The sequence below is a fragment of the Schistocerca piceifrons genome, chromosome 1 (assembly GCF_021461385.2).
Source record: "Schistocerca piceifrons isolate TAMUIC-IGC-003096 chromosome 1, iqSchPice1.1, whole genome shotgun sequence".
In the NCBI taxonomy this organism is placed as follows: domain Eukaryota; kingdom Metazoa; phylum Arthropoda; class Insecta; order Orthoptera; family Acrididae; genus Schistocerca; species Schistocerca piceifrons.
In genome coordinates, this window is record NC_060138.1 from 1,152,229,229 (window position 1) to 1,152,256,045 (window position 26,817).

A 26,817-nucleotide genomic window follows, 5' to 3' on the forward strand; every position below is an offset into this window, starting at 1 on the left:
TACCGAGTTTAGCGACTCTCGTGCAGTGTGATGAACATTTTTTATCTGTCATTCAGACACATTATAACATATATCACGCAATTGTAGTTTAGCAATAATTATCATCCTTAGATATCATTGTTAATGTGTTTGTATTATTGTGGGTAAATAGTAGACCAAATCAAATTATTATGAATTTAATCTTTTTAATTTTTCAATCTTTTTAAAAAATTTTAAAAGTTTGAGCAAGAGTAGATCTTAGTTCGTTTCATGTAAATGTATTTATATGACTCATTTTAAGAAAAACGTTATGCTGATTTCTTTATGTCTTGTTTTGTTCACATATTTTTGTGATGGAAGGGGGTCTTACACGCCTAAATCAGGAAGAAACTTGCTACAAAACCTAAGCAAGGGTCGATTCTCTATAGTTTTCACAGCGAAAATCTTCTGAATGATCTTTCACAAGATTTTGCTGGAATTCCATTAGGTGCTCGATTAATTGAACTATTATCTCATGTTAAGCGTTGCAGTTGTGCCGTGTCTTGAAGCAATTTGTTTTTATTGTAGGTATCTATGTTAATCTGCATCTTGTGAAGACTTACATTGTTATTGTCTCTCTTAGTAGGACAGCTGTGGGTGTAGCATTTAGTCCACTTATTCTAAGTTGTTCTGAATTGATTTCTTTTTTTTTTTTCAGGTGCAACTAAAGTAGCTACACTAGCTTTACACATACTTGGTGACTGAGATATGTATGGAAGGGAGTAAGACAGGGTGTAGCTTATCCTCAATATTATTCAATCTGTATATTGAGAAAGCAGTGGAGGAAACAAAAGAAAAATTTGGAGTAGGAATTAAAATCCGCGGGGAAGAAATAAAAACTTTGAGGTTTGCCGATAGCGTAGTAACTCTGTCAGAGACAGCAAAGGACCTGGAAGAGCAGTTGAACGGAATGGACGGTATCTTGAAAGGAGGATATAAGATGAACATCAACAAAAGCAAAACGAGGGTAATTGAATGTAGTCGAATTACAGCAGGTGATGCTGAGGGGGATTAGATTAGGAAATGAGACATTTAAAGTAGTAGATGAGTTTTGCTATTTGTGGAGCAAAAAGCTGATGATGGTCGAAGTAGAGAGGATATAAAATATAGACTGGCAATGCCAAGGAAAGCGTTTCTGAAGAAGAGAAATTTGTTAACATCGAGTATAGACACAAGTGTCAGGAATTCTTTTCTGAAAGTATTTGTATAGAGTGTAGCCATGTATGAAAGTGAAACATGGACGATAAATACTTTAGACAAGAAAAGAATAGAATAGAATAGAAGCTTTCAAAATGTGGTGCTACAGAAGAATGCTGAAGATTAGATGGGTCGATCACGTAGGTAAGACACGTTCTGAGACATGAAGGGATGACATGAAGGGATCACCAATTTAGTATTGGAAGGCAGCGTGGAAGGTGAAAATCGTAGAGGGAGACCAAGAGCTGAATACACAAAGCAGATTCATGATGTATGTTGCAGTTATTACTCTGAGCTGAAGAAGCTTGCACATGATAGAGTAGCATGGAGAGATGCATCAAACCAGCCTCTGGACTGAAGACCACAACAACACATGTAAAGCGTAAAGGAAAATCGTGAAATACAATCACTTCCAAAGTAGGCTAAGACGGTATAGGCACTTGAAGAGAATGGAAAACAAGAGGATTCCCAAGTAGATATATAAAATGGAGCTGTTAAGGAAACGACGAAGAGAAAGACCAGGTGATACATGGCTGAAAGCTGTAGAGGCGTCTGTTGAAAAAAGAGCCGAGGGCGGGAGCAGGGTGACAACGGAAAGATGGTCCCTGGTGACGGCACAATTGTCGAAAACCGGTTACTGAAATATATAATAGATATTCTAGAACTTTTCGTTCATAATGTATAAAACATTCTACCAAGAATTGACGGAACAGTCAGTCAATGTAGTAATCTACTTATCAACATCATCACACTAAAACCTAGTATTTGTATCGATATACTTTTAATAAACAATTGTTGCCAACATTATTTTTGTTGTAGTCTATTTCTGGTCTGCGACGAGACTAGCTGTAGCGTGCATGCAAGTCACCTCGATACAGCGGCTACTTTCTGTGGCAGGAGGTCGCTTCCTGCTATCTTTTTGGCTCCAAACGTATTTGTAAGTACAATACCGACAGTGCTCCAAACAATACGCATATTGTTATATTCCCACTTGCTGTTACTACTGTATTACAGCTCAAAATTTAGCACTGGCTATTGTCTGTATGAGGAACGTGTTCTTGTACTCCACGTTTATCTATGGCGACTATGAGTCTGTTAAATATGATGCTGCGTGGAATGTTATTTGCGTTCAAATGCTAACTGGCAAACAAAGTTCACAACATTCAAGTCATGTCGAAACTATCGATAAGAAGCTAATTCCTGTCAGAAAATACGTCACATAACCAAGAAATCCAGTGTGGGTGTTTAAGAAGGGCAGTATTATCTGAAATTTTATCCCTTCAATTCCTTCAAGTACGCAAATATGCCGAAAGTGCAGAGCATTTACTTACAGTGTTATTGGTGAAGATGTAGCTTGGGCTGATCAAAGTATGCGCACGCTGTTGGCTAGGGTGAAGCTTACCTGCAACAAAAATAAATACATTTAAAATTAGGCGACTCACATAATTATTATTATTTTTTTTATTTTTTTTTTTTATTTTTTTTTTTTTTTTTTTTTTGTCTTACAGATATCAACAAACGCTCCATGCATAAGAAATGGGACACAGGACTCATCGATCGATGATCCGTGAGTACGCTTAGGTCTGTTATCACACATGACTGTAAGGTTATACGTCCACCCCTTAAAGGACTGAATGTCACGTTTATGCTTGAACACGAAAACATTTTGCTACTGCTAGAAAGTGCCTCAAAATTACGGATATGGGATGACAAATCTGGTTGCTCCTAGTATGAAGTTGAGCGCTCCTGTTATCAATAAGGAAACCGAATGAATACAGAACATAAGAGTGGATGATTAATGAATGGAGTGGTCTACTATTCGCAGGTGAGATTTACATACACGATCTGACACAGTCGAGTACAGTACCTTTTTAAATATCTGCTTATTTTCTACTGTAATAAAAGACATATTCGAATGATAATTTTCATAGCGCCAAACAGCAAAATTTATTGACAAACAGCGCTGTTATTAGGCCTACTCATAGAAAGGTCAGAGAAAAGGAAAGTCGGGTAAAGAAATCGCAAATCCCCTCCCCTTCCGCCTCTTCTAACACTTTGCCATTCCTGGATAAATCTGCCTCCTACAGCAGCATTCCCTAACCGCCTCTCTCTTCCTTTAATATACACTTTCTCGGCTCCGTCCCTTTCCGATGAAGGAGCGAGAGTCTCGTTAAGGCCGTGTGGTGCAGGTAAATTAATGTGGGCTTTAGTGTCTGCTGCTCCACCCGCGAGATGAATTTTGGCTTCCTCTACTGTCTTGCGGCAGTAATCTTCAGGTTTTCGTACTATCTGTCGGTGCCAGCAACAAGACAGCAAGACTGTGCGTCATTTAGATGAAGGCGTCTCAGAAAGCCACAGTAGGGGTATGGTGGAGAGTACTTTACAGAACTAGTAGTTACTTTCTTTGTTCCTCGCTGATTATCTTGTAGATGAGAACAATTGTTATTTGTTTTTGCAATTTGTCACGTTTATGTCTTAAGTAAGGTGTAATGTTTATGTCTTACAAAGAACAGTTGTATCTAGTTGTGTGCTGTATGTTTACCTGACCCTGTTTTAAACAGTCTGTCTACTAGCAAGAAAGCAATACCAGTAAACCCAAACTAATTACAACCTGTGCGCGATAATGACAAATTAGCGGTAAGTGCGTTCAGATCTCCTCGATCTTACTACGCATTGTTCTGCTCTCAGCACCACTAAACTAACTACAGCTGTTAAAGCCAAAATGCATGATTTTTGACTGAGACGGATTTAGAATTTGTTTAAACAAAAACGACTTGGAATCGGGAGGCAGAACATGGCTGACGAGAATGACTGTGATGTCTTCATTGAAAATCTTACTATATTGTGAAACTGACTTGCAACTGTTAAGTCATATCATAAAAATTACATTTACGCAAAAAATAATCTTTACACAAAAAATGCAATGAAAAACTTGGGATTACCTACAAAGTTGGTCTCGTTCAAATTCGTTCTACAGCAAAAGCGCACAAAACATGAATATTGATTACCTTATTGTAGATCGATATAACAATATGTAGAAAGATTCTTCATCAAAATTTCATAATAATATTTGAAGAATTTGCTTAATCTTATTTCAAATCTTATTTCTTCCATACACCATTAATACATAACACTGACATTATTACACTGAATATTTAATAATAGCCTCTCTGGCGCAATCCCTGCTACTCCCGAGCATCAATTGCCTACCACTGCGCGACCTAACATAAGCGCTTTGTTGCACATACTCTGCGTCAGCGATACGGCCTCGCAGCGTTCTTCGACACGTACATGTTTGCAATCAAATGGTTCAGATGGCTCTAAGCACTATGGGACTTAACATCTAACCTAAGGACATCATGACGCCGGCCGGGGTGGCCGAGCGGTTCTAGGCGCTGCAGTCTGGAACCGCGTGACCGCTACGCTCGCAGGTTCGAATCCTGCCTCGGGCATGGGTGTGTGTTGATGTCCTTAGGTTAGTTAGGTTTAAGTAGTTCTAAGTTCTAGGGGACTGATGACCTCAGAAGTTAAGTCCCATAGTGCTCAGAGCCATTTGAACCATTTTGAACATCAATGCCCGAGGCAGGATTCGAACCTGCGACCGTAGAAGCAGCGCGGTTCCGGACTGGAGCGGTTTGTAATCAAGTAGCTCCTCCGTTGGTATAATGGAAATGGAAATGAGCGTGTGGCGTCATTGGCCGATAGGCCCCTTGTGGGGCAGGTTCGGCCGCCTTGGTGGCAGGTCTTATGACATTCGACGACACATTGGGCGGCCTGCGCGCCGGCTGGGGATGAAATAATGATGAAGACAACACAACACCCAGTCCCTGAACGGAGAAGATCTCCAACCCAGCCGGTAATCGAACCCGGGCCCGTAGGACGGCAATCCGTCACGCTGAGCACTCAGCTGTCGGGGCGGACTGCATCCCACACAAGCCCTCACATCAAGGAAAAATCCTTGGCAGTACCAGGAGTCGAACCCGAGTCATCCGCGCGACAGCTGTCTATGCTGACCACTCAGCTACGGAGACGGACACCTACCATCAACACAGATATCAAATAGTATCGGGGACAAGGTACATATTCGTTACTTTAACGTTCTCACAAAGATTCTATTGCTGGTAAACACAGTGTTCAAAGAGCCTACCTGGCCCCCAGTCCTGCAACCACGCATATCAGAACGGTTTCTCTTGATATCCATTGCCTCTTTTGTAAAGAATCCTAACAAGGGAACCTCCCCATCGCACCCCCCTCAGTTTTAGTTATAAGTTGGCACAGTGGATAGGCCTTGAAAAACTGAACACAGATCAATCGAGAAAACAGGAAGAAGTTGTGTGGAACTATGAAAAAAAAGCAAAATATACAAACTGAGTAGTCCATGTGCAAGATAGGCAACATGAAGGAGTGCCTGACGTTGAGGCGCCGTGGTCCCATGGTTAGCGCGAGCAGCTGCGGAGCGAGCGGTCCTTGGTTCAAGTCTTCCCTCGAGTGAAAAGTTTAATTTTTTATTTTCGGACAATTATTATCTGTTCGTCCGTTAGTGAAATACTTTGTGAAAAGATTCTATGATTTTGCGATGCTGCACAGGTACATAGAGCAGTAATGTTTACGTGATTGTGTGTCAATTATCAAAGTTCAGGCACTCACACATAATCAACTTCGCTCTCCAAAATTCCGGGAAAAGTTCAGATTTGCTTGGACATATGCAGGATTTGACGGTCTAGACACGGAAAAATTTGAAAACGTTAAAAACATATGTTTTGACAGAGCACAGGGAAAACTGTGCGACTGTGAAACTGTTGCATTAATATGTTGCAGTTTATGTGACAAACTCTTATGTTTTCATCACTTTTTTGCGAGTGATTATCACATCCACAAGAAAACCCGAATCGGGCAAGGTAGAAGAATCTTTTTACCCATTCGCCAAGTGTACAAGTTAGGTGGGTCGACAACACATTCCTGTCATGTGACGCACATGCCGTCACCAGTGTCGTATAAAATATATCAGACGTGTTTTCCTGTGAAGGAATGACCTTGCTACCAAATTTTTTCGGTTCCCATTGGAGAGGCACGTCGTTTCGTCTACTAATCGCACGATTTTGCGATGCCGTCGCAAAACACAGACACTAAACTTATTACAGTGAACAGAGACGTCAGTGAACGAACGGACTGATGAACCCTATGCGAAAATAAAGAAAGTAAACTTTTCACTCGAGCGAAGACTTGAACCAAGAACCTCTCGTTTCGCAGCTAGTCACGCTAACCAAGGGACCACGGCGCTCCTGAGCTCACATTCTCCTTCATGTTGCGTATCTTGCGCATGGACTACTCAGTTTGTATATTTTGCTATTTTTTTTTTCACAGTTCCACACAACTTCTTCCTGTTTTCTCGATTGATCTGTGTTCAGTTTTTCAAGGCCTATCCACTGTGCCAACTTATAACTAAATTTGAGTGGGGTGCGATGGGGAGGTTCCCTTGTAAGTATGAAAGTTCCTGTTCCTGGAGTTGACCTTGCTGCGCCTGCGTACCGTGCGCTGTCTGTCAAGGCGGCGGCGGCGGCGGCGGCGGCGCACTTAACTCAGGCGAGCCGCTTCCTACGCTAGAGCGCCGAACAAGTCCCAACTTCAGCCCAGGTAGCGCCGCGTTGCAAAAGCCACGGAACGTGCAAACAGAGCAGCCGCGCCTTGCGAAACGGGCCACACGCTGTCGCAACGTTGCTCCTCTAAACGGGAGCCTCTTCTGCTCCTCTATACAGCACAGGAGAGCGCGTACAGCGTTCAGTGCTCCGGGTAAACAGCTTACTAGTTCCAGATACATAAAGAACGTTTACTTTACTCCTTGGACCTTCTCCGGGGTTTGTTCGACGTGGTCTCACCAATCTGGAAGAGCCGCTGTGTGCGGCACTAGGTGCTGGGAACGAATACCTTCCCTGAGACACAGCAACAGTACACTCATGTTTCTTGTGTGTCTGTACGTATCATTCCTGGTCGCGCCCATGAATTATTATTTTTTGGTTGTAGTGGACCACAGAGTCGGTTTCTGGTATCAGAGAGCAGTGGGTGCCATAGATGCAACTGAGAGTGCGAGATTAAGGACGGTCTAAGACATAAGCCGGCACGGTAGCTCAGCGTGTTCTGTCAGAGGGTTAGCTACCCTCTGTAATAAAAAAACTGAGTTAATGGATCAACGACGAACTGAAACGGGTGTCTTGCGACGTCCGCGCCGAGCAGATACAACGAACGAAAATGAACAAAATGTGTCCGCAGCTCGTGGTCGTGTGGTAGTGTTGTTAGTGTTGTCGCTTCCCGCGCCCGGGTTCCCGGGTTCGATTTCCGGCGGGGTCAGGGATTTTCTCTGCCTCGTTATGATTGGATGTTGTGTGATGTCCTTAGGTTAGTTAGGTTTAAGTAGTTCTAAGTTCTAGGCGACTGATGACCATAGCTGTTTACAGCCGGCACGGTAGCTCAGCGTGTTCGGTCAGGGAGCCGCTTGGCCTCTGTAATAAAAAAAAAAGCTGAGTGGAAGGATCAACCAACGAACTTGAACAGGATGTCTTGCGACGTCCGCAAGGACCAAACACAACGATCAAAAAAAAATTCACATTTCCCCCACCACTACACTGAGCGAGAAGAGGGAAAAAGGGAAAACAAAGAAGGCGCCACAATCAAATGGCAGTACAGTCGTAGTGCATATGTCTTTGTTATACATTTTACATTTCTCAACGACGCAGAGCACAAACAAAACAAGTTTTCAGTATTAGTTAATTATCTTTGGCGCGCTTTTTATCTCGTACGTATTGTTGGCATATGGACAGACATCGAAAAATTTAACGGAATTTCTCACTCAAGTTGGCACGTAATCGTGGGTTATTTAGTTTCGTGAGCGAAAAAAAGCCTTTCACACAAATATATAGACCGAAATATTGTAGCACTTTTGCAATCTCATTGGAAAATTTAACTGAAAAAAGCAATCTAGACGTCCTGGACAGTTTTAACTTAAAAAGATTTGTAATTAAAATTGGAATTACGCTGCAGGTCAATCAGTTACATCTGCACATGCAGGGGCGCTTTCAACTACAAAAGCAAACGTTCTCGAAAACAGCTCGAAAAAAATGTATGACTGACAGTCTCCTGAAGACCTTCATAAAAGTATCGTTGTAATTCTTGCAAGTCCACAATGAATTCTTAAAACCTCGCACTTTCTTCAACGTCAGTGAGCTTAGGGAAATGGAGAGTCTTTGTCAGAATGTCTCCTTCTATAACACGATTTTCATTTTAAATGCATCACCATCAAATCACCAAGAAATTACCTTGCAATATCTTGCTGAAGGCTGTGTGCAGTCTAGTCCACTTAAAATTCGAAGCCTGTAACCCATTAAAGATGTTCTAATTTTCTTTCTTGCATTCCTGCTTCCTTCATAAGTTCAACAATAGAGAGATTCAAATCGAAAAATCGTTTCAGGCATGCCTCTTTACTTAACCAACCCACTTTGCAGTTATATATGAAGTCTGTATACAGTACGTTCATTTCCAATGAAAACTGTTGCAACTGAAAATGGAATAATGGTAGCGACTTCAGGAATTTTACTGTTCGTACCACCAGTTCCTTCAAGTGCTTCATTCACGCAAATTTAGCGCAGAGTGATTCCTCGTGGGCCGAGCGGTTCTAGGCGCTTAAGTCCGCAACCGAGCTGCTGCTACGGTCGCAGGTTCGAATCCTGCCTCGGGCATGGATGTGTGTGATGTCCATAGGTTACTTACATTTCAGTAGTTCTAAGTCTAGGGGTCTGATGACCTCAGATGTTAAGTCCCATAGTGCTCAGAACCCTTTTAACCATTTTTGATTTCTCGTGAACAGAACAATGAATCCTGTCTGTCGATCGTTCTAATTTTTTGCTCTTTCACTGTCATCTAAAAGTTTAAATTCTTTCTACATGATATTAAAATGTTTTGTAGCATAAGCAGCACCTGTCAATTATGCGAATTGAGAATTTTCATTCCTCTCTTATGTCAGTCCCATTCGTTTTGAAGGACTATGACGACAGATCGCTAGACTGCCTCTTTTTGTGCAAACAGCCACTGGACCTATAATAATAATAATAATAATGGCGCGTGACGAGGGCCTCCCGTAGGGTAGACTGCTCCAGCCTGGTGCAAGTTTTTCGATTTGACGCCACTTCGGCGACTTGCGCGTCGATAGGGATGAAATGATGATGATAAACACACAACACCCAGTCATCACGAGGTTGAGAAAATCCCTGACCCCGCCGGGAATCGAACCCGGGACCCCGTGCGCAGGAAGCGATAACGCTACCGCAAGACCACGAGCTACGGACTCCGGATCTATGAACTTCCTTCATACCACGAACAAAAGTCGAAGGGTAAACTGCGCTGACACCACGATTCTGCGAAACTCAAGAGAGTTGTGCCGACAGCAAAATGCCACGCCGGAATGCTAAATGACAATGTCGCAGTGTCCCGGGTACTTCCGAAGAGGACCGAGCAGAGGTGACTGACAGGTCGGGCTTTGATCGCACGCGGTCTGCACGCGCTGTACACGTGAAGTTTGGCGAGCCGCGGCCGGTCGTGCTCTGAAGACAAAGAAAACAACGCACCACGAAGGAATCATCCGAATGGGACGGAAATTCATGGACGTGATGCTCGAGTACAGTCAAACAAATGATTAAAGTTTCGGAAAAATTGGATGCTTTATTCAGGAGAAAGAGCTTCACAAAGTGCGCTAATCAATAACGCGTCGGTCCAACTCTGCCCCTTATGTAAGCAGTTATTCGGCTTGGCATTGATTCATGGAGCTGTTCGCCCTCTATGGCGGAGGTGATATTTTAAGATTTTTGCGTGTATGGGGTCGGAAATGAGCTACCCTCAGTGGCCGCAAAAGTTATATCAGAATCTGGTAACTGGACAGCTGCAGCTGGCGTTTTACAAAAGCGATAGACAAGGCAAGGTCTAATAGAAGCCAATAGGCGACATTTGAATCTGTGGAAAGTGTTTTTTTTTCCCTTTTGGCTTTCAAGTATTATCCACTTTTGTTTATGGAGACGGGAGCTGTTAGAAACCATCTGGTGGTGATTTATTGACTGCCTTTGATGCACGTTCCCCAACCAAGTGGTCGTACTTGACAGTCTATTTTAAGTAGTTGGATTGCTACAAGGCATACGTTAGTGATATCAGAAAAAAATGGTTCAAATGACTCTGAACACTACGTGACTTAACTTCTGAGGTCATCAGTCCCCTAGAACTTAGAACTAATTAAACCTAAATAACCTAAGGACAACACACATCCATGCCCGAGGCAGGATTCGAACCTGCGACCATAGCGGTCGCGCGGTTCCAGACTGAAGCGCCTAGAACTGTTCAGCCACTTCGGCCGGCAGTGATATCAGAGTAACGACGATTGTAACGCTGCCTTGAAGGTCAAAGCGAGGCTGGGGACCCTTATTTAAAATGATTTATAGTGCAGCAGTGCCCATTATTAATCTGCGTCAAACAATAAGCGTTTCCGAGTAAACCTGTGGAGCAATACGTTGTGTAATTCGTATCACGCACAGGGTTGCGCTAAGAGTGCCACTACAGTTCCGAGTACGAGGCGTAGGGAACGCTTCAGGAGTTCTAGAAAAGTGTAAATCAACTGTCAAGGAGACGACACAAAACCGAGCTATTCTTGAGCACTGTTCGAGTGACGAAACTTTCACGGTGCACAGAACATCATCTCACTTTTCAGGCATCCATCTAGTACACCACGTCTTCCTCTTCAGATATTTCGCTTGATAACCTTACAGCCATTGCCAATGTTGTCTACGCCAGGAGTCTTGTTTCGGCTTTAAGCTCGGAGACCATGGCTGCGATTACCCTTGACGCTGCATCACAGACAGGAGCTCCTGCGATGGTGTACCGAAAGACGAACCTGGGTGCACGAATGGCAAAACGTCATTTTTTCGGATGAATCCAGGTTCTCGCAGTATCACATCTCGTGGTTCGTCTTAAGCTACGTCCTCTTCTGTTTCTGTGCTACTGCCCTCAAGTACTTTTCCCTTGTATTTCCCACTTCATATACCATTTCCACCTTTCTAATTTCCCTTCTTTGCACAGTATTGGTTTTCCATCTGACCTCTTGATATTCATACAGCTGCTTCTCTTTTTTCCAAAAACCGTTTTAATTTTCCGATAGGTGGTATCTGTCTTTCCCGTAGTTATCATTTTGCACTTTCTATTAATCTCTTTTTTTTAGACGCCTGTATTCCCTTTCTCTGGCTTCATTTGCTAAATTTTTATATTATCTCCTCTCATCAATTAAATACGCTGCTGGCCTTTAAAATTGCTACACCACGAAGATGACGTGCTAAAGACGCGAAATTTAACCGACAGGAAGAAGATGCTGTGATATGCAAATTATTAGCTTTTCAGAGCATTCACACAAGGTTCGCGCCGGTGGCGACACCTACAACGTGCTGACATGAGGAAAGTTTCCAACCGATTTCTCATACACAAACAGGAGTTTGCCTGGTGAAATGTTCTTGTGGTACCTCGTGTAAGGAGGAGAAATCCGGACCATCACGTTTCCGACTTTGATAAAGGTCGGATTGTAGCTTATCGCGATTGCGGTTTATCGTATCGCGACATTGCTGCTCGCGTTGGTCGAGATCCAATGACTGTTAGCAGTATATGGAATCGGTGGGTTCAGGAGGGTAATACGGAACGCCGTGCTGGGTCCCAATGGCCTCGTATCACTAGCAATCGAAATGACAGGCATCTTATCTGCATGGCTGTAACGGATCGTGCAGCCACGTCTCGATCCCTGAGTCAACAGATGGGGACGTTTGCAAAACAACAACCATCTGCACGAACAGTTCGATGACGTTTGCAGCAGCATGGACTATCACCTCGGAGACCATGGCTGCGATTACCCTTGACGCTGCATCACAGACAGGAGCTCCTGCGATGGTGTACCGAAAGACGGACCTGGGTGCACGAATGGCAAAACGTCATTTTTTCGGATGAATCCAGGTTCTGTTTACAGCATCATGATGGTCGCATCCGTGTTTGGTGACATCGCGGTGAACGCACATTGGAAGCGTGTATTCGTCATCGCCATACTAGCGTATCACCCAGCGTGATGGTATGGGGTGCCATTGGTTACACGTCTCGGTCACCTCTTGTTCGCATTGACGGCGCTTTGAACAGTGGACGTTACATTTCAGATGTGTTACGACCCGTGGCTCTACCCTTCATTCGATCCCTGTGAAACCCTAAATTTCAGCAGGATAATGCACGACCGCATGTTGCAGGTCCTGTACGGGCCTTTCTGGATACAGAAAATGTTCGACTGCTGTCCTGGCCAGCACATTCTCCAGATCTCTCACCAATTGAAAACGTCTGGTCAATGGTGGCTCGTCGCAATATGGCAGTCAGTGCTCTTGATGAACTGTGGTATCGTGTTGTAGCTGCATGGGCAGCTGTACCAGTACACGTCATCCAAGCTCTGACTCAATGCCCAGGCGTATCAAGGCCGTTATTACGGCGAGAGGTGGTTGTTCTGAGTACTGATTTCTCAGGATCTATGCACCCAAACTGCGTGAAAATGTAATCACAAAAATGGCTCTGAGCACTATGGGACTTAACAGCTATGGTCATAGTACCCTAGAACTTAGAACTACTTAAACCTAAGTAACCTAAGGACATCACACAACACCCAGTCATCATGAGGCAGAGAAAATCCCTGACCCCCGCCGGGAATCGAACTCGGGCGCGGGAAGCGAGAACGCTATCGCACGACCACGAGCTGCGGACATGTAATCACATGTCAGTTCTAGTATAATATATTTGTCCAATGAATACCCGTTTATCATCTGCATTTCTTCTTGGTGTAGCATATTTAGTTGCCAGTAGTGTACAATATCTCCCTTGACATCTAAAGATTTCTACAAGATCTTATCTTTTTACGTATTTGTTCTTGTGCTGCCTTCACTATTTCATCTCACAAAGCTACCTATTCATATTCTAATGTTTCCCTTTCCCCTGTTTCCATCATTGTCTAATCCTCCCTCTGAAGCTTTCAACAACCTCTTGTTCTTTCAAGTTATCCTCGTTCCACCTCATTAATTTGCTACTCCTGCTAAAACAGCAGTTAAACTCTCAAACGGATGTAATTTTAATCAACATATTCCTCTGCCACGGGAGTACTGGACCGTCAGTTTGGCAGCGTTCGATCAAGCTGTTCACGGTGCAACATTATTCGTCTCCCAGTGTATCAGAACTTTTTAGGTCGACTGTAAGTTAAGACAAAGGAAACGTTTTTTTCTTCCAGCGTGATTCTCTCGCCGTCAACAGAATTTATTCGCAATTGTGTTCCAGCGTCTTGAAATAATGCTCTTCCTAAATTATTATAATTTATAAAGCTGTGACATACTTCAACAAGGAAAAAGGTTAGAGATAGTTCCAGAAATTAACGAGGCGTCTACAAATCTACAGCTTCTCAACAGTTACTCTCTGAACAGCGTCTGCATGCAGCACAAAAACAAACCATCTCACCTCCATTAGGTCTCGCCATTATGAGTTTTAACATCGATAATCGTGCGTTTTCTGCATCGCACTAGTCACAGAATACAGCCTAAACGCACGTCATTTTTTTCAGAAACCTGTATAATAGTCGGAGTCTGCCATATGTGCGAATAACAAGCATTAAATGTGAAAAAGCATCGTCTATAGTACCTCCTTCCGCGACGGTTAACACCAGTAACAATAGTGATAATGTGCATTGTTCAGCCCATTCGAGTTCATTGCTGTCTCTGCTTGCTAGCCCAAGAACAACCGTCGATTGCTCTCCTTTAAAACGATTTCATAACAAGATAATACGAATTTCCCTGTTCAGGAATGCAAAGCATCGAGCTCCTAGCGAAAGTTTGGCTTCCTCTGGAGTTTTCACCGGAGAGATTCATGAGGGAATAAAGCAAGGAGATAGAAAGCAGGGGGGATGAAGTAATGAGTCTAAAAGTTTTTCAATTTGAAAGACTACTGGAAGTCTCTTCTGAATCGATAAATGCAATAACAAATACAAACAAAATAATTAAAACTTTGATTACATTATTCTTATATTTCAGTCTAACAGTGGTGACCATTACACCGAAAACGAGGTATATTTGCTGTCTTTGTCAGGAGAGGGGATTTCCTAATGTTTTTAAAGGAATTACGTGAATAAATTTCTGTTTATTACTTGAAAGAAGATCATGATATCTAATGCAACTTTCTGCCTACGCCTCAAAATTTGTTAGCTGTAAGTATGTAACATTTTTGTTACTTACAAAATCAATACATAGCTTCTTTTTCCTTTTTTTCTTAAGATACAGTAATTGCGCAGATGAAAATTGTTTAATGTGCGCATATTTTATTCTTTATCACATATAGATGAGCACTTGTGCTACGGAACAGTTGTTGCTTAAAACTTTATCTAGTTACCAAGCAGGCAAACGTCATAGCTTGAGTTGCTTTTAATTAATTGTGTCTATTCTTCAAGTGACTTCCTATTGTTTCATTTATTTTGCCATTATACGCCCTTTTATATATCAGTTTATTTTGCCTTAAACAGCCACATTTCTGAGGCACTTTGAAACATGTATAAATAACTACAAATACAGGAATGAACCTCAAAGGTGATGCTGACTGGTCTCTCATCTGTTGGATGTGTTACAGTAGCTCGAGTGCTTAATCTGATACGAGGCATGACCTGTTTTGTCTACATATGTTTTCCATATACCATACTTCTGATATGAAGCGAACCTACAAAGATTTAAATGAAAGAAACATTCAGCTCAATAGACTATCACTTAATAAAACTCAACCGTCCACCCCCCAATAACGTTACATGGCACATTGTCGAAATACACATGAAAGAAACATTCAGCTCAATCGACTATCACTTAATAAAACTCAACCGTCCACTCCCCAATAACGTTACATGGCACATTGTCGAAATACACATTCGTATTTAACTGACAAGAAGTCACGACGTTCGGATCACGGATTTACTTCAAATTGTTTATACGTCTTGTAGTACAATAGGACAACATAATTTGTCAGTAGTAAGGCGTACTAATTAGGCGATTTCGAGAAATTACAAGACACGTTTCACGCGTAAGTGATGTAACTGTGCGTTGTGACCCTGAGTACGTGCTTCCGGTAGTCATGTAGTTAGCGTTCAAACTCCGTAGTCATTGGGTTGATGGATCGACTCCCGCATGCCTTTATTTTCGGTTTGCATATTTTTCAACACTAGTCATATTATTTTGTACATATTACATTTGAAAGATGATATAATGCGATGACACGTGTATTTTAGTGAAAGTTTACTGAATTTCCAATGTTATTTCGCAGTTTACTAATTTTTATTATTACAAAAAATATTATGTGACTTTTATTCCTACAGAGAGCCTTCAAGAGCCTTGAACAAGAGCCTTCAAACTTGTTTATATTGCTTCCCCCGAAGATGCTATTACAACCCATTCAATCGTATATCGTCAGTTTTCGGCACCGACATTTACGAAAATGTTGCATTATTCAAGGTTTGCATACAAATTGTAGGAAGAAAGAGAAATGTTTCAAAACGTTAAAGATGAACTCTGAGGATTCCTTGTGTAAGCGGGAAAACTGCATAAAAAATATCGTCTCGCAACTTGTAATGTCGAAAGCACATCCGATGATTAACTGATACATTACATGGCACATTATCCTCGTATTATGGCATATTTTAACTCATTTAATGTTGCATTAAACTATTTACACTCTTATCTATCTGTGTTTGACTTGGGCTTTCAAAGCCTGACCCTCGTTCTTAAAACCTGTCTGCACATCGAAGCGCCCAGATGCAAAACAATTCTCGGTACCTTACCAAGTTGTAGGTGTAAGGGATTTCGGAAATCACGACACGTACACATTTTCAGGAAAACTTCATACGTACGGTCGATTACTTCTCGATGGTTATGAACACAATATTTGTTGTGATAATAAAAATTAGTAAACAACCAATTAACACTGGAAATTCAATAAAAGTCCATACATGCACATGTCTTATCAAATTTAATATATACGAAATAGTACGCCTAGTGTAATAAATATAAATTAAGAAAAGGTGAACGGGACACGAACTAGTGCTCCACCGACTGAGGAGCTTGAACGCCAACCACATGAACACCGCCAGCCAGTGTTCAGAGTTGCAACGCACCGGTACATCCCTGATGTGTAAAAATTCTCCTGCGATTTTGTCGAAATCGCCTAAGTAGGTTCAAATGGTTCAAATGGCTCTGAGCACTATGGGACTTAACATCTGAGGTCATCAGTCCCCTAGAACTTATAACTACTTAAACCTAACTAACCTAAGGACATCACACACATCCATGCCCGAGGCAGGATTCGAACCTGCGACCGTAGGGGTCGCGTGGTTCCTGACTGAAGCGCCTAGAACCGCTCGGCCACCGTGGCCGGCGCCTAAGTAGGACGCCTTACTACCTACACTTTATGTTGTCCTCAATGGACTACTGAAAGTGTACGAAGTTTGAAGTACATCCGTGATGCGAACATCGTGGTCTCACCTTGTGAGTCTGTAGCCAACATTTATTTACGTCGAGCAGTGCTAGCCTTGTGCTCGATCTATCGTCACACCTGATCTACTCCAGAGTACCTGTAAAGGCAAGGTCAAATTGGGCCGGTAGTAGATTATTTCGATACTTATGCACCGTCAGAGTATAGAGAAGGCTTGTGCGGTGCTCGTTTGTCAGCCGCAGAGCAGGAAACGCGGTTTCACCTTTTTACTGGGTCTCTGGGCAACTGATCCTTAATGAAGTATCCTACGAGGGTCACTCCAAAAGAAATGTACACTATTTTTGTAAAAAACAGTTTTCATTCTGCATGTGTGAAAGTTTTACAGTGTGTAGATACATCCTTCCCGCTTGTTTTCAAACTTCGTTCAACCTGTTCCCGTGAGTGGCGCCGTCAGAGCATGTTTTCAAGATGGGTGTTACACTTGACGTTCGTCAGAAGCAACGTGCTGTCATAGAATTCCTGAGCTGTGAAAACGAGACAGTGGGAAACATCCACAAGAGGTTGAAAAAGGTGTATGGAGATTCTGCTGTCGATCGCAGTACAGTTAGTCGGTGGGCACGTGATGAAAGCGGGCACGGCAATACTGAGAATTGTCCTCGCAGCGGCAGGTCTCTTACTGCACACACTCCAGACAACGTGCAGAGAATTAACGAATTGGTGACTGCTCACAGACGCATCACAGTGAACGAATTGTCACGCTACGTTGGGATAGGGGAAGGAAGTGTTTGCAGAATACTGGAAGTGTGAAAGGTGGCTACACTGAGCCACAGCGCCAGAGATTGCGCCAAAGAGTTTTATTCCGCCGCCTCTACTGGCAGTGCTTGTCGAGATGTGGCAGTAGTCAGTGCTTGTTGAGAAGTAGTAGGAGTCAAGTCGTCGTTGAGATGTCGTCGTAGTGAGTGCTTGTGCAGATCTTGCTGAGAGGATATTGATAGCTGTACTATTTGAGGCCATGTTTTATGCAGTTGTTTGATGGGCTAGACAGCAGATGTTGTTCGAATGGAGATATTGTAATGATCAGAGTGCCTTTCGTCAATATATATGAAGGTAAAAAAAATTCCCTTTTTTTTTTCATTATATCAATGTCTTAAATAATGCGTCATTACAGGTTCAGTCAACAAAGCATCTGGCTTGTGTTCTTGTATTAGAGTGTAATTCTGGTTTCCTTACGCAATTATAGTATTTAAATTTTTTTAATTGCTTCAGTATAAATGGTATTTAAAATTTCTTGTCTTATTGAAGAAGAACCGTGCCAGATGTGTACGTTGAATCACACTTCCACACACAGAACAGTTACACTTGTGCTTTGGTTTTGTACGTTTTATAGTTGCTGGGGACTTAATTAACTAATTGTGTTACCGGAAATTTTCTTTCATTCTTTGTTGTTATTCTATGCAGTCAGATTGCGTACTAAAACTAGTCACGGCCAACCGTTTACGAGACTTCTTAATCGGACTTACAGCTACTAAAAAACATAAAAGTATTTGCATTTCATATTTAAATAATTAAGCCCCCATGCAAGTGTTGGCGTTAAAAAAGGTTTGTGCCAGGTGGGCTCCCAGGATGTTGACAGTGGCTCACAAAGAAACAAGAAAAACGGTATGCTGCAAACTTTTGGAACAGTACGAATATGGTGGAGATGAATTTCTTGGAAGAATCGTGACAGGTAATGAAACATGGCTCCATCATTTTTCAGCAGAGAAGAAGAGGCAATCAATGGAGTGGCATCATGCAAATTCACCCAAGGAAAAAAAAATTCGAAACCACCGCTTCTGCTGGAAAAGCTACGGTGTTTTTCGATTCCGAAAGACTCTTGCTTCTGGACATCATGCCAAGTGGAAGCACCATAAATTCTGAAGCATATGTGACGACACTGAAGCAACTTCAAGTTCGACTGAGTCGTGTTCCACTACATCGGCAAAAGCAGGATGTTTTGCTGTTGCACGACAATGCACGGCCACATGTAAGTCAAACAACCATGGACGCGATCACAAAAGTCGGATGAACAACACTGAAACACCCGCCTTACAGTCCTGACCTGGCTCCATGTGACAATCATCTCTTTGGGAAACTGAAAGACTCTCTTCGTGGAACAAGGTTTGAAAATGATGTCTCCCTTGTGCACGCTGCCAAACAGTGGCTCCAACAGGTTGGTCCAGAATTTTATCGTGCGGGGATACAGGCGCTGGTTCCAATATGGCGTAAGGCAGTTGAGAGGGATGGAAATTACGTGGAGAAATGAATATATTGTTCCTAAAGGATGTATCTACACACTGTAAAACTTTCAAACATGTAGAATAAAAGATGGATTAAAAAAAAATAGTGTGCATTTCTTTTGAAGTGACCCTCGCACTTACATATGTGACAGGTTACTGGTAACATTACAAGGAAACAAATCTGTCCCTCCCTCCTTCGGTCCCCCCTCCCCCGTTTTCCCATTCCTCCGACGTAGCAGATATGCAGAACCTCAACTGGAATAGCTAGATAGAGGATAATGGCATACAAGTGTAGGAGCGGAAGCGAGGTGATTTATGCGGACATGTGCCGTGGGTCCAGCGCCCCCGGCAACACAGAGCGCTGCCAGACTCCGCCAACGAGGCCTCGGCATTGGGCACCCAGCACCTGAACAGGTCCGCGGCTGCTCTACATTTCAATAAGGCGCACGCCCGCCGCCTGAAAGGAAGTGCCCGCCGCCAGCGACTCTTTGTCCACGCTCTCACGTCTGACCCCGCGTAGCCCGCTGCATTAGCAATAGTAGGCGCAGCACCAACCCAGTCCGGTACTGTCTGACACGCAATAACGGGCTTCAGAAGAGCACAACTCATCTTTTTTTCTACATTTACATCTATATGGTTAATCTGCAGTTCAGAATTTAATGCCTGGCAGAGGAGTCACAGAACCATCTTTCACCTACAGGGTGACAATTATTGAACTACATGAAAGAAAACTAGTTACTAGTTACAAACTACTGGTTTGCACACACTGTATTCGACATGTGAACGTCGCTACACGTATCTGTAATTATTATTATTTATTTATTTTATGGCCTTCATTGGACAACTCTAGTCAAAAATACGAAGTTGTAAACAAGTTGTTACACAGGGATACAATTTGGTTCAACAATAACTTAATATGATATTTAGATAATATAATTATTACAGTCTATTCTTATATGAAAGGTGTTTTGCTCTTCTGTTTGCCCAATATTTCTTCATTCTTTCAGATATTTTCTTTCTTTCTTCATCTGAGACCACTCTTCCTGTACTCCTTTTATTGATTTTCATTTGTAGTCTGGTTTCCGGGTCTTGCAGTATTCTGGTTTTCTCTGTCTTGTTTTTTAGGTCATCTACTGTAATTTGGAGTTCTTTTATATCTTCCTTAATTTCTGTGATCCATTTAATGTCGCTCTTGCTATTCCACAATTTTTGTATTATTTTTTTACTAATTCTGTTTTCTGGAGTTCCCATCAGATGTCCAAAGAATGAGATCCGTTTCTTCCTGATTGTGCTCATGACTGGTTCTATTTTCTTATATACTGTTTCATTTGGTACTATTCTCCAAGGTCCATTTATTTTGTACTGTTTATTTATACATGTCCTATACATGTCCTATTTTTAGTATTCTGTCAATTTCTGCTGTATTAGTTGTTCTGAAGATAGTTTCAGCTGCATACGTTATTTCTGGTTGTGTAACTGTTTTATAGTGTTTTAATTTTGCATCTATAGATAGGCTTTTTTTGTTGTATGTAGTTTTGGTAATGTAATTTGCGTAGTTCAGTTTCTTTATTCTATTCTGCCATGACGGCTTCTCATTTAGATTGTATGTTATTATTTCGCCTAAATATTTAAATTTATCAACAATTTTGATTTCCTGTTCTCCTATTGTAATTTTTTTTGCAAGTGGTGGATCAGTTAGCATAACCTCCATTTTTTCAAATGATATTCTAAGGCCTACTTTCTCTGCTATTTCTTGTAGTGATTTCACTTGTTGCCTAGCTTCTTGAACGATGTTGGCTAGGAGACCAAGATCATCAGCGAATCCCAAGCTGTTAAAGCTAATGTCATCTTTTACACTGACAATTCTTATCATGTTTAGATTTTCCTTGTACCATTCTCTCATTATGTATTCCAGTGCACAGTTGAACAGTAATGGTGATAGGCAGTCACCTTGTCGTAAGCATGTTTTTATGAGGAATGGTTCTGAAATTTCTCCTCTAAACTTCACTTTTGATTTGATGTTGGTTAGAGTGAGTTGTAGTATTTTAATTAGTTTTGGATGGAGTCCTAGATTTCTTAAAATTTTTAATACTGAAGGTCTGTGGAGACAGTCATATGCCTTCTCAAAATCTAAAAATGTTATTGCCAGAGGTTTGTTCCGTTTCTTGTAGTATGCCATAATCAATTTTAAACTAATTATCTGCTCTGCACAGCTTCTCCATGGTCTGAAACCTCCCTGATATTCCCCTAACTCCTATTCTAATTGCTCCTTGATTCCTTCATATAGGATCTTGGATAGAATTTTTCTGTAATAATTACAATTGAAAGAAAAGCAGCCCTCGGTCACCATTTCTAACAAATTAACCTGGTTTCAACACTGCTAGGAGTGTCTTCCACGCAAGTAACGAGCAGCCCTTAGTGGCTCGCCATCACAGTTTTCTTTATCTTAAATATCTTTGTGACTAATGCCCTTTTTGGCATATTTATTATTTTATAAATGACATATAAGTACTGCCAGTCTTTCACGATGATTCCGTACTTATACCCTATCATTCGTTTGTAGTCATAATTCTGTGACCATGTTATAGAATATAGACCATTCTTTGATTTAAATTCTGAGGAAGACGCTCCTAGCAGTGTTGAAGCCAGGTTAATTTGTTAAAAATAGTGACCGAGGGCTGTTTTTCTTTTAATTGTAACTATTCACGTTCTCTGAACGTGCGGCGATGTACAAAATTTTACAGATATTTGTATTTAGGTTACGATATGTACGATATTTTATTCAATCTGTATACTGATCAAGCAGTATAGGAAACAAAACAAAAATTCGCAGTAGGTATTACAGTCCATGGAGAATAAATTAAAACTTTGAGGTTTCCGATGACATTGTAATTCTGTCAGAGACATCAGAGGACTTGGAAGAGCAGTTGAACGGAATGGATAGTGTCTAGAAAGGAGGATATAAGATGAACATCAACAAAAGCAAATCGAGGATAATGGAATGTAGTCGACTTCAGTCGGGTGATGCTGAGGAAATTAGATTAGGAAATGAGACACTTAAAGGAGTTTTGCTATTTGGGGAGCAAAATAACCGATGATGGTCGAAGCAGAGAGGATATAAAATGCAGACTGGCAATGGCAAGGAAAGCGTTTCTGAAGAAGAGAAATTTGTTAACATGGAGTATAGATTTAAGTGTCAGGAAGTCCTTTCTCAAAGTATTTGTATGGAGTGTAGCGATGTATGGAAGTGAAACATGGACGATAAATAGTTTGGACAAGAAGAGAATAGAAGCTTCCGAAATGTGGTGCTACAGAATAATGCTGAAGATTAGATGGATAGATCACATAACTGATGAGGAGGTATTGAATAGAATTGGGGAGAACAGAAATTTGTGGCACAACTTGACTAGAGGAAGGGATCGGTTGGTAGGACATGTTCTGAGGCATCAAGGGATCACCAATTTTGTATTGGAGGGCAGCGTGGAGGGTAAAAATCGTAGAGGGAGACCAAGAGATGAATACACTAAGCAGATTCAGAAGGATGTAGGTTGCAGTAGGTACTGGGAGATGAAGAAGCTTGCACAGGATAGAGTAGCGTGGAGAGCTGCATCAAACCAGTCTCGGGACTGAAGACCACAACAACAACATGAAAGAAAACGTAAATTATGTGATTCTTCAATTTCTCCAGACGTATTTTATGACGAAGTAAATATCGGGTGAACAGCCTGGTATGAGGGTGCATAGGACACAATATTTCGGCAAGGAAACTGAGGATGATCCTCAGGAGGAGGCGGCCTTGGCTATTATTGCGTTTTGTGGGGCCTTATCCGGAAAAATTGGGCGCATTTTACGTAAACACCAAGTGAAAACCATCTTCCGTCCTCCAAGCAAAACGAAGAGCCTTCTTGGTAGTGTCAAGGACAACCTTGGTCTACGTAAATCAGGGGTTTATCAGATACCTTGCCAATGCGGGTGTGTATCCATAGGTCAGACCATTCGTACCATTGATGACCGATGCCGATAACATCAACGGCACACTAGACTGCAACAGCCCAGTAAGTCGCCAATCGCTGAGCATTGCCTGTCGGAACTCCACAGCATGGATTATGACGAAACCAAAGTCCTGACACAGACTTCCAAATACTGGGACTGTGTCATCAAAGAAGCCATAGAGATGAGAGTAAGAGAGCCACAACTAAATCGTGACAGCGGTTGCATCCTTAGCAAGGCGTGGTAACCCGTGACCATCCAGATTAAGAAGAAAAAGGATATTTCCCAGAGTGTACCGACTTCGGGGGAGGAGGGAAGATTAACGAGAGGGTGCTGGTAGACCCTCCTGAACGAGAAGACCTAGGACGCAGCGCCCAGACGCCGGGAGAACGGACGCTGCACCTGGACTGCGCGCGGGGCGCGGACCGAACCGACTCATAGGAAGCGCCTGAGGGAGGAGCGGGAGGGGGATTGTCCTATATATACCTGGCGCCGGCCCACCGCCGATCAGAACATCAGCGCACCTGATGACGGCAACGATTGCCGAAAAATTGTGTCCTATGCTCACTCATACCAGGCTGTTCACTCGAGATTTATTTCGTCAAAACGTAAATTAGTTACAAACAACCGGTTTTCACACACTGTATTCGATCTGTAAACGTCACTACAGATATTCGTACTTAGGTTACGATATGTTTGATATGCCTGCCATCATTGGCGACGATATGGCGCAGACGAATAGCGAAATTCTGCATGATCCGCTGAATTGTCGTAACATCGATTCTGTCGATGACCTCCTGAATGGCTGTTTTCAGCTCAGCATTAGTTTAGGCATTATTGCTGTACACCTTGTCTTGAATACAGACCCACGAAAAGGAGTCGCATGTGTCCAGATCTGGAGAATATGGCGGCCAGTTGAGGCCTATGACAGTGGCCTCTGGGTACCCCAGAGCCAGAATGCGTTCCCCAAAGAGCTCTTCCGGGACATCAAACACTCTCCTGCTCCGACGACGTCGAGCTCCGTCTTGCATGAATCGCATGTTGTCAAAATGAGGGTCAATTTGGAAAACAGGGATGAAAACATCTTAAAAACTTCACGTACCGTTCGGTAGTCACCGTGTCATCAGCAAATATCGCACGAATTATTCCGTGACTGGACATTACACACCACACAGTCACCCGCTGAGTGTGAAGAGACTTCTCTGTCGCGAAATGGGGATTCTCAGTCCTCCAATGACGCACCCATCCAAATCAAAGTCAGCTTCGTCGCTAAACCAAACCCCAATCCTGTTCGTCAATTCTGTGGACAATAGTGTTGGCGAAACACAACCGCTGTTCCATAGAGCTGGAGTTTAATGGCTGATGAGTTTGAATTTTGTATGGTAAGAAATGCAGGTATTCAACAACAATTTGTCTCAGTGTCTCCCTGTCGATTCCCACCTGTTGTGCTACTCGTCTGATTGATTTCCTGGGGCTGTTTTGAAACACAGCGCGCGTCTTCTCGATGTTTTCAGGCGTTTTCATCCTTTCCCAACATCGACATCACGAACATTACCTGTTCTCTCCAACTTGCGAATCAAATTCTTGATTCTTAGCACACCTGGACCGGTTGTCTTCATCTTGATTTCGGTCACAAACTTCGTTTGAGCCGCATCTGGGCCGTTATTGGTCGCATAGTAGGCTTTCACAAGCGCTATACGGTCAAGCACGCTGACATTTTCATGGCCGGCCGCGGTGGTCTCGCGGTTCTAGGCGCACAGTCCGGAACCGTGCGACTGCTACGGTCGCAGGTTCGAATCCTGCCTCGGGCATGGATGTGTGTGATGTCCTTAGGTTAGTTAGGTTTAAGTAGTTCTAAGTTCTAGGGGACTGATAACCACAGCAGTTGAGTCCCATAGTGCTCAGCGCCATTTGAACCATTTTTTGACATTTTCATGTGCAAATGGCAGACAACAAGGTGCGTGCGCATGCGCATACTAATTCCCATCGTGCCCCGCGGCCAAACGTGCAGTCTGAACGTCCTAACGCATGCCGTTCAGAAGTTATGACGATTTTATTTCATGTAGTTCAATAACTGTCCCCCTGTATTTATCTACCGTTCCATTCCGGAAGAGCAAGCGGCGAAAACGAACATTTAAATCTTTCCGTGCGAGATCTAATTTCTCTCATTTTATTATGATTATCATTTTTCCGTATGTACGTGGGGGCCAACAAAATATTTTCACACTCTGAGGAGAAAGTGGGTGAAATTTCACGAGAAGGCCCTGTCACAGCGAAAATAGCCTTTGGCTTAATGATTGCCACCCCAGTTCGTGTATCACATCTGTGACATTCTCTCCCTTATACAAAACGAGCTGCCCTTCATTAAACTTTTATGATGTCCTCCGTCGGTGCTATCTGCTGTGGATCCTACACCGCACAGCAACACCCTAGAAGAAAGCAAGCTAGCGTAGTATAAGCAGTCTCTTTAGCAGACCTCTTGTATTTTGTAAGTGTTCTTCCAGTAAATCTCAATCTTTGGTTTACTTTCCCCACAATGTTAGCCATGTGATCGTCCCACTTTAAGTTATTCGTAATTGTAATCTCTAAGTATTTAGTTGAATTTATAGCCTTTAGATTTGTGTCATTTATCGTGTAATTGAGATTGTAGCGGACTCCTTTCTGTGCTCATGTGGATGACTTCACACTTTACATCAGTTAGAGTCAATTGCCACTTTTTACATCATACATATATGTCAATCATTTTGCAGTTCGTTTTCATCATTTAATGGCTTTACAAGGCGGTAAATGACATCATCATCTGCAAACAATCTAACAGGACTGCTCAGACTGTCTCCTACATTGTTTATGTAGATCACGAACACCTCCTTGTGGAACGGCAGAGATTATTTATGTTTTATTCGATGACTTTACGTCAGTAATTACGAACTGTGACCTTTTTGACTGGAAATCACGAATCCAGTCGCACAACGGATAGGATTAAACTGTGTACATTTAGAGAACCACATACACACAGTTTAATTAGAAGTCGCTTGTAAGGAACGGTGTCAAAAGCTTTTTTGAATTCTAAAAATATGGAATCATTTTTACGTCCCCTACCGATAGTAGTCATTAGTTCACGAAAATAATGAGCTAATTGTATTTCACAAGAACGATATATTCTGAATACATGTTGGCTATTTGTCAATAGATGGTTTTCTTCGAGGTGATTCATAATATTCGAGCACAGTATATGTTCCAAAATCCTACTGCAAATCGACGTCAGTGACACGGGTCTGAAGTGCAGCGGATTACTCCTATTTCCTTTCTTGAGTTCTGGTTTGACTTGTGCCACTTTCGAGTCTTTACGGGTCTTTCTACGAGCGAACGGTTGAGTACGATTGGTAAGTTTGGAGCTACAATATCAGCATAGTCTGAAAGGAACCTGGCTGGTATACAATCTGGACAGGAGGCCTTGTCTTTCTTAAGTGTTTTAAACTGTTTCGCTATACCGAGGATGTCTAGTTTTAAATTACTCATGCTGGCAGTTGTTCTTGATTCGAATTCTGGAATATTTACTTCGTCTGTCAGTTATTATTTATTATTGGTTTCCAGCGCACATACTTCTTAACCATCAGAAGTGAAAATATTTTACAAATTCAGGAATTTAATATTCGAACATCTTCATATTAGATTAGATTAGATTAGATTTACTTTCATTCCAATTGATCCGTAGTGAGGAGGTCCTCCTGGATGTGGAACATGTCAGAAAAACAACAATACATGACAAATATTTACAACTAAA

At 42.2% G+C, this 26,817-nt stretch overlaps 1 long non-coding RNA gene across 1 annotated transcript in view; it reads right to left on the reverse strand.

Moving 5' to 3' along the window:
- Window positions 1-1,962: 1,962 nt before the first annotated feature.
- Window positions 1,963-26,817, reverse strand: part of LOC124801623 — a 521,303-nt gene continuing 496,448 nt past the window's right edge. The window contains exon 3 of the long non-coding RNA XR_007017112.1: window positions 1,963-2,617. This is a non-coding gene — a long non-coding RNA (uncharacterized LOC124801623). The remainder of the gene's footprint in view (window positions 2,618-26,817) is intronic.